The sequence below is a fragment of the Colossoma macropomum genome, unplaced genomic scaffold, assembly GCF_904425465.1.
Source record: "Colossoma macropomum unplaced genomic scaffold, Colossoma_macropomum, whole genome shotgun sequence".
Lineage (NCBI taxonomy): Eukaryota > Metazoa > Chordata > Actinopteri > Characiformes > Serrasalmidae > Colossoma > Colossoma macropomum.
The window spans coordinates 22,876,939-22,886,055 of NW_023494793.1; positions in this window are offsets into that span (position 1 = coordinate 22,876,939).

Consider the following 9,117-nt stretch of genomic DNA (forward strand, 5'->3'; position numbering starts at 1 on the left):
CCAAACTCAACCTTATCTATATGGCCCCTCCCTATTTCTGTCAGCTTTATAGTGCCCCTTAAGCCCTGCCAACTCAACTAAAACCAATAATTTCATCCCACACATATACCTCATTCAGCAAGAATGCCACTATATTGGCTTAGAATGATTCATGGGCAGATTTTGGGGGGGAGTTTGACTCAACTGATAGCGCTCTAGCTGACTTCAATTCGTTTTAGATAGATTCCTTCCAAAGACACAAGACCTGGTGATAATATGGAGCAGGGAGTAAAAGATGAAATCATTTAGATCAGATCTTACCAAAATGTTTACAATACTGTATTACAAATAGGTCACCTCCATTTGCAGAACTCGGTGAAAACCATAAATCTGCACGATTGCCCAACAAGGCTCGCATCATTGTTATCTCAAACAGGTCAGAAGAACGGGAAAAACGTGGGAAGACAAAATTGTGCCAAGCAGAGTGATTTGTAATGAGGCTGCTGACTGAAGCTGTCCTGGGTGCAGTTGTTGTGGTGAAGTCACCAAAGAGAGATATAACGAGCTTAATCTGATTAGCCAAAACACAGACAAGATTTAGGACAGAACCCCCTTTCCTTTAAACAAAGAGTCCTGTAGCTCCCCCCTTTCAGCTCTAGTGATGAACAAGGGCTCCATACATGAGAGACAGCATGAATGTAAATGTTAGTGCAAAGTGAACATCAGCTGTTATTAAATACAAACCACCCTGTTTCATCAAGTGAAATCACAAATGGAAATATGGAAATCTAATATATATATATATATATATATATATATATATATATATATATATATATATATATATATATATATACACACACAACAATATGCTGTTTTTAAATCATGATTTCATTTATTGAAGGAAAAATGCTGTTCAGTCCTACCTGGTCCTATGTGAAAAAGTAACTGTCCCCTTGGCTGCTAAATCAATCAGTTAACCAAATTCAATTGACTCTTGGGCTCAGTTTCACTAGCCACACCCAGGTATGATTACTGCCAGACCTGCTTAACATCATTTAAACAGAACCAGTCTGGCAATGTGAAGCAGGCTGCATGATGTCACTTTCTGAAGAGGTTTAAATACAGATGTGAAGTTTACCAGTCTGGAAAGGGTTACAAACCCATTGCTAAGGCTCTGGGATTTCAGCAAACCACAGTGAGAGCCATTATCCATCATATTCTGTAGTACTGATGAGTCAAAAATGGAACCTTTTGGAAGACATGGGTCCCTTTACATCTGCTGTAAAGCCAATACCGCATTCCACCATAAGAACATCATACCAACAGTCACCAACATGGTGGTGGTAGTGTGATGGTCTGGGGCTGCTTTGCTTCTGCAGGACCCGGAACATTTGTCATAATTGATGGAACCATGAATTCTGCTCTCTATCAGAAAATCCTGAAAGAGAGTGTCCGCCCCTCAGTTTGTAGCTTAAGCGCAGTTGGGACATGCAGCAGGACAATGATCCAAATACACAAACAAATCCACCCCTGAATGGCTCAAAAGAAACAAAAATAAGTTTTTGTAGTGGCCAAGTCAAAGTCCTGACTTGAATCCCTTTAAGATGCTGTGGCAAGACCTTAAACAGGCAGTTTATGCTCAAAAACCTTCCAATGTAGCTAAATTAAAAGAATTCTGCAAAGAAAAGTGGGCCAAAGTGGGTTTAGGGGGCAATCACTTTTTCAGATGGGTGATCTAAGTTTTGAATAAATCTTTTTCTTCAGTAAATGGAATGATCATTTAAATGAAAAATAAGTTGCATGATCTGAAACATTTAAATGTGACAAATTAGCAAAAATAGAAGAAAACAGGAAGGGGCAAATTTTTTTTTCACAGCACTGTACATATATTTTAAAAAACATGCCTCACCCTTCATGATGTCTATATATGACCATATGGGTGTCCTGCTTTCTAAATGAAACTTAGTCATAAGTACATTTTTAAAGCTACTGATGCTAATGAGTCATAACGTGATAGTGTCAAAAGTTTGCTCCTTACGTTTTGTAATGGAGCTATGAGGCTATTGTAGCTTACAAATAATGGAAGCTTATAACTGCTAGAACTGCACAAACTGCATGCCTAAATCATCTCATACTCACCTCAAAACATGTTGTTAAAAAATCTCTTATATACTAGATTTTGTGATTTTCCTAAACTTTATGACTTTCTGCTATCTATAAAAATAGATGCCAAATGGTAAGAAGTCAGCTTTCATTACTTGTTAGCTACATTAGCCTCTTAGCTGCAGTGCAAAACTAATTAAGCAAAATTCAGGCACCTGGCTTTGTGGTAAGGGGGGCATTGTGTAAATTTGATCACTTGAACTTTGTCAGCTTTGAATAATTTGCAGTAGCCAGGAAATTTTATGAAATCATTCAATGTTTTTGAGGTGCTTCAAGACACCCAGCACCTCATTGTCTCCTGAAAGACATATGGCACGATAGAAGACACTGACTTTGCCCACAGTGCAAAAACACTGCAAAGCAGATTAAAGGGGCATTTCTAGAAGATTTGCACAGAGACCTGATAGATTCAGTAATCGCCTTCTGAAGCAGCTCAGTCTCTTGAGCCAGACAGACTCATGTATCACTGAATCTTAATTCTAAATCACTGAGCAGCCCTTATTGTTTGTTGTTGTGTTTCATTGTTTGAAATAAAATTATAGAGCTTTTATTAAACAAGAGAGTAGAGTACCTGTCACATAAAGTCAAGTTCAGTTTTCCCTTAACCTTTGAAACACTCCAGTTAAAGCAATTGGTATATCATTGCTATCCAAAGAAAAAAATCTCTAAAATAAATTTACCAGAGTATCAGATAACTTTACCAGAGAGGGCAAAAACTTTCTTAATTTTTAATGTAACTTAATGCAACATCATTTTATTCCTAGCAATTTTTAAGCATTTCTGTTGGTCTAATTATCATGAAATTTGCATACAATGTAAAGAGCAGCTGCTGAGTTCAAAGTATATAACTAAAAATCCCAAAAAATGAAGATACATTTTTTGACATCAAAGATATATTATTTTAATCTTTACATGATTAAATCAGAGGCATAGCCAGAGGGGTGGCAAATAACGCAAAAGTGAGTTTTGCAAAACTGCAACATGGTTGTAATGTTTTCTGTAAAAGAGAGCAGGTATTCTGTGTTTCTCCCAGTAACATTCTCAATTACTTGGCTATTCAACTAAAACACTGTCTTTACCAACATGTCCAATGGCTTCATGTTTAGATCTCAAATGCAAAATCAACATTATACTGATGAAGATATGACAATAGTATATAATTCACTTACATCCTCGGATAAGATATTCTTCACCAAGTAAGTTATGACAAAGTTCTCTTTGAATGCCCTTTCAACATACTCACAATCAATAGATTCATCCCCTCAGGGGAGGGGACCAAATCGCAACCAACCAATTACACATTTCTACCAGAGAGTTTTTCCAAATCCCCAAAACTCACATAGTTGAGCTTTAAGTGCTGTCAAATTTGTTTTGAATCCTGGCAACCAAATGGATAGCATTTCTCCAGAATGTCCTGTCTTTTGTTTGGGTCTTTAGACTTTTTAATGGCTTGTTTGTAATATCTCCGATTGTGTCCATCCATCTTGTTGATGATCGTCCTATTCCTCTTTTAGCTTCAACTCTGGGAATGGTCCACTACCCAAAAAAATATCTGATTAGTGGTGGTCCTAGGGTGGTCCCTTTCCATTGATGGAAAGGAGTAGAGGGGGCTGATTTTGTGATAATTTTTCTCTGATAATTGTGCATCAACAGAAGGGCCACAGTCAGTAACTGTAAACCTACATTGTCAACATACCTAAGAAAATGACCAATGAGTATGAATATTTCATGTGGTGTTTCTATTATTTTGTACACTTTCATATTAAAACATTATAATTTCATTTGTTTTGGGGGTGAAGTGGGAAATACAGCAACTGCCCTTTACATTGTGTCAACATTTTGGGATTAATGGACCACAGAAAATGGTAAAAAAAAAATAAATAAATAAATAAAGTTACATGGAACAGAATCTTATTACATTACTTTACATACACTAAATGGCCAAAAGTATGTGGACACCTGACCATCACACTTATTTGAGCTTGTTGGACATCCCTCTCCAAAACTATACGCATTAATATGGAGTTAGCAAGCTGTTAGCAATCAGTGTGGCTGAAACACCTAAACTCTAATTAAGACAGGTTTCCACATACTTTTGGCCATATAATGTAAATGTATACTTTTCTTTTCTAATATCCAAATTACTTACTTTGTCAAAAATTTAGCATCAAGTATGTGACAAACTGTAATTGTTTGGAGAGATACAACAAGATACATATAACCAACACAGCAACCACTGCTAGTATTCACCCTGCTCTCTCTGGCTGGACAAACATTTAGCAAATAAGCTCAGCGTCAACCAATCTGATTGTTGATCTGGAGCTAGAAATACTTGCGTCATGCCTATAGTCAAGAAACACGCACACATTTAATTAGGGCACGGAACTAGCCTACAACTCCTACTTGTGTTTTACCAAGTAGTCAAAGCGACAAGTTACATGGCCAAAGCTCTATAAAGCAGTGTTAACTTTAATAGTATGTGGCTACTGCAGATTTTAAACATGAATAAATAAAACAAAATAAAAATGCATACTCCACCCTACAAAAAGTACACATGGGTCTTTACTATGCTCTAAACATTTTTAAGTTCTCATGCATCCCTGTGCTTCACTACTACAAAATGTGAAGAATGTGTCTCACACTCTATTTTAGCACATTTAGCATAATGTATCCACATGCAGGTTCAGTTCTACCCAGTGTCACCCCTCTCTCTCTGAGTTGTAAGCAGACTGAGCAGTTCTGATTGAGCAGACCTCCCAGTCTGCAGTAATCTGAGTGAGAAGGCTAATTGAGGTCGTTAGTAAACCTCAGCTCTTTCCCAGACCCCCAACGCCATTAAATAGCTCAAAGTGAAAGTGTTTTTCAGAGGGTATCTTTGAGTCACTCCTTGGGGACCAATATACAGTCAACACTTTTGTTCTGCTGCAGGTGATTGAGGGCTATAAAGTCTTGATTGCTCAGCTCTAGTGGGGAACTGGGTTGAAGACCTAGGCCTCAGAATAGAAACTAGTTTTGAGAGAAGATTAGAATGAAAATGGGTTTTGATTAAAGCCTATACTATAAATTTTAACCCTTTAAACAGCCATTTGCATTGTTGGCCATGTAGTTACTGAACAATAAGCCTTCCCATGTAATAAATCTGGGATTTAGGGGGTAAAAACAGTCACACCAACTCTAGCTCTGAGATTCCTCAAGGAATAGTAAACAGCAAAATTAGAATTATATTCAGTGTGGTCTGAAAGCCTCTATTACTAAAGGGCAACGTCGTTGATTTTTCAATATTTCTGCATAATTCAATCCATGAGCTGTAACCAAAAAGTCACCAGAGTGTTTTGATGTAAAATGGCTCGATATCACAAAAACACAAACACAGCCTTTTTATTTACTATTCAAAATAATGAGTGAACGTACTTGCATTTAAATCTGAAAAAAAAGGTTTTCTTTGGACATTATTTGGTATTAGAATGTCCTACATAAAACTCTCCACCAAGAAGAGGGTTTAAAAAATAAGTTTTAGGACAAAATTATGTCTCAAAACAATAATAAAATAATCTCTCATGCATCAGGCAGCATATATTTGTTTGCATTTCATGTGATAGTTTTCTGTGAAGGAGCTTTTACAGGCATTAAGCGCTTCAGACATCTGGTTCCTTTCACTACCACTGAGAACAATCTTGCTTGTTTCTCTAGAACAGAGCATTTCACATCAAATCACTCTGAGTCACTTATTTAATTACAAAGAAATTTGGAAAAATCTGTGGAATTCACCTTGAAAGCATCAGCAAATGTCCTGCTTGGCCAGTCTTGACTGAGGCTTTATGGTAGTTGTTCCTGTTTTTCGACTAACCTCAAAAACATCAGTCACTCCTTAAAAAAGCTACTTACCCTCTTTTTACCCTTTCCTTACTCGTGCATAGCTAGAGCGTGACCTATTCCAGCTCAGCAATAACAAAAGTATCTGGCCAGGCAGTGGGGGATCAGTCAGAGTCAGCAGTGTAATACTTTGAAGGGCTGACTAATGGGGGAATATTGCATTCTTAGCTTTTAAGATCTTTGTCTGCCTGTTAGCTTATGCTTGAGACATCACAGAACCCTCACTGAGGTAAACCTTGAGACATACTGCAATTTCTCTATCAGGCTCAGCAGATGGAAGAGTGCTGTAGAAGTGTAGGAGGAAAATAGACAGAAAATGGTGATGTGAGAGTTTAAAGACACATAAAGGCAGCATATATTTTCTGCATGATTATAAGGTTATTTTTTAATAATCCCTTATATCCAACTGTAGAAGAAGAATGTATTAAATTAAGTAAAGTGAACTTTTAAGACAAGTGAACCGTGTCTCCCCCTGTTGGTCGCTGTTGTGAACTGTAACATCAAAATATACACTGTCAACTATTTCATCAATCTGCAATTATCCATCCATCCATCCATCAACTAAACCGCTTATCCTTCTGGGTCACGGTGGGGTGCTGGAGCCTATCCCAGCTGTCAGGATACACCCTGGACAGGTCGCCAGTCCATCACAGGGCAGACATACACATTAACACACTCACTCACACCTAGGGGCAATTTTAGCATGTCCAATTGGCCTGACTGCATGTTTTTGGACTGTGGGAGGAAACCGGAGTACCCGGAGGAAACCCACGCAGACACGGGGAGAACAGGCAAACTCCACACAGAAATGACCCTGGCCGGGAATCGAACCCAGGCCATTCTTGCTGTGAGACGACAGCGCTACCTACTGTGCCACCGTGCCGCCCTTAATATAATATAATTAGTGCAATGTATGAAATCTGACATAACACTAAATAATGTCATTCCAAAAAGAAGATTAGTGTAAAAAACTATTTTAAACCTTCAAAGGTCATTTTATGTACTTTAAAGTGCACAGCATTCAAAAGTTTGGAATCATCAGTCATATGAATTATTGTTAAACAATAATAACTCATACTGTGTAGATTGAAAGGTTATAAACTAGACAAAAAAATGCAAACAAACGGTTTGTTCACAATAGTAACAGTAAATGCTGTTAACAAACTGCAATTATATAATTATAAGAATTTATTGGTAACTTTTTTAAATGAAAGTCACAAACAAAAAATAAATGAAAAGCTTGATGCAATTTTGTAACATTCTGAGAGTTGAGGTACTAAGCACTAACCTGTGAGTGCTGTGAGTTATCTGAGCAATGACGCTGGACCCAACCACAGAATAAAAGAACTTAAGTAAAAGACAAGAGAAAGGTTTACTTGGAAAAAGGAAAAACAAAGCAAGGGTTACAAACAGGATTTATAATAAGTAGTAATAAGTTCTAGAGTAGGTGTGTACAACTCCAGTCATGAAGGGCCGGTGTCTAGCACAATTTGGTAACTTTTTTGTTCAAACACACCTATTTCAACAAATCCTTTCATTGTCAGGTTTAGCTGGTGTGTTTGAGTAGAGAAACTGCCAAAATATGCTGGACACCAGCCCTCCAGGACTGGAGTTTTGCACTCTTGTTGTAGAGCAGTGTTTCTCAACCCTGATCCTGGAGGCCCACTGCTCTGCACATTTTTGTGATTTTTCTGCTCCCAACACACCTGATCCAACTAATCAGGTCATTAACAAGCCCTTACTAAGTTGAGGTGGCAGTACTGAAGCATGGAAAACACTAACGTGCAGGGCAGTGGGCTTCCAGGACCAAGGTTGAGAAATACTGTTCTAGAAGAAGTGGACAAACAGCGTCGCCCTCTAGTGGCAACCAAGCAGTACAGCACTCCTTACAGTAGTTGAGTATTAAAGGGACATTGTAGTCTAAAACAAGAGTTTAAAATGTTATTTGTCACATTATATGACATTCTATATTCCTTGTATCTCTTAGCTTCAACTGTCTGACATAATTCATGAATTTGTATTGTTTTTGTGTTCTCGCTTATCAATGTTTTCTGACTACGGTACCCAGCATGCATTATGCAAATACTTCATACTTCATACACTGCTAAAACTTGATAAGAAGTCTTGCTTGCTAGCATAGCCACTGATATAGAGGCTGATGAATACAGACATGATTTTCAGCTTCCTAGCAGTTCTGCATTCACCAGCTAGTGAAAATTCACCCCCAACATCCACCCCAAAGCAGCAGCTTCAAACGTTCCTCCCACCTTCAAGATACATCATCAGGAAGAGGTTTTCCTCATCTTTATACCAGAGACTCTCACTCAAGAGGCAAGTAATCATGTTTATAATAGCAATAGTCAGTTTTTTTATTTAACAAGGGCTACTGTAACATACATCAACTCAAGTAAAGAGGGGTGTATGCACATGAATGATTCTATAGAAGAGTGAGACGATAGAACAAAATATCATTCAATGTTTATTTTTGACATACAGCTACAGGCATTTTGTCCAAATTCAATGGACACTCAAATGGAAGATTTCAAATCCATCCATTATGGAGATTAAGTGAATGTTGGTTTAAGGGAATCTGCTGTGACTAAATGATGTTTCTCCTTCATCCTCTTCATGTACCAAACTAATATAGACTGAAATAATGTTTGTCTTAACAACTTACTGTCCAGACCTTCCTTTCTTCTGTCACAGGTGAGCATGTTTCTACGCACACCCATAGATTAGATTCATAACTGATAAACTGTGCTTGTTTCCTCAAGCCCACAAAAAATTGAACGATGCTCTCACTCTGACGCACATGCACATGTGAAACCCATGCTCACATATTCTACAGATTCAAAACAGCTTTTAACTGTATTTAATTACTCAGCATAAAACATTAACTGACCAACACGTGAAAGGTAGGCTCATAAACTCACACACATGGACAGGCACATGCACACGTTCTCTCTCACACACATACAAACACACACACACACACACACACACACACACACACACACACACACACACACACACACACACAGCCCAGCACACAAACACACACACACACAGTCCAGCACACAAACACAGAGCCCTAGTTTG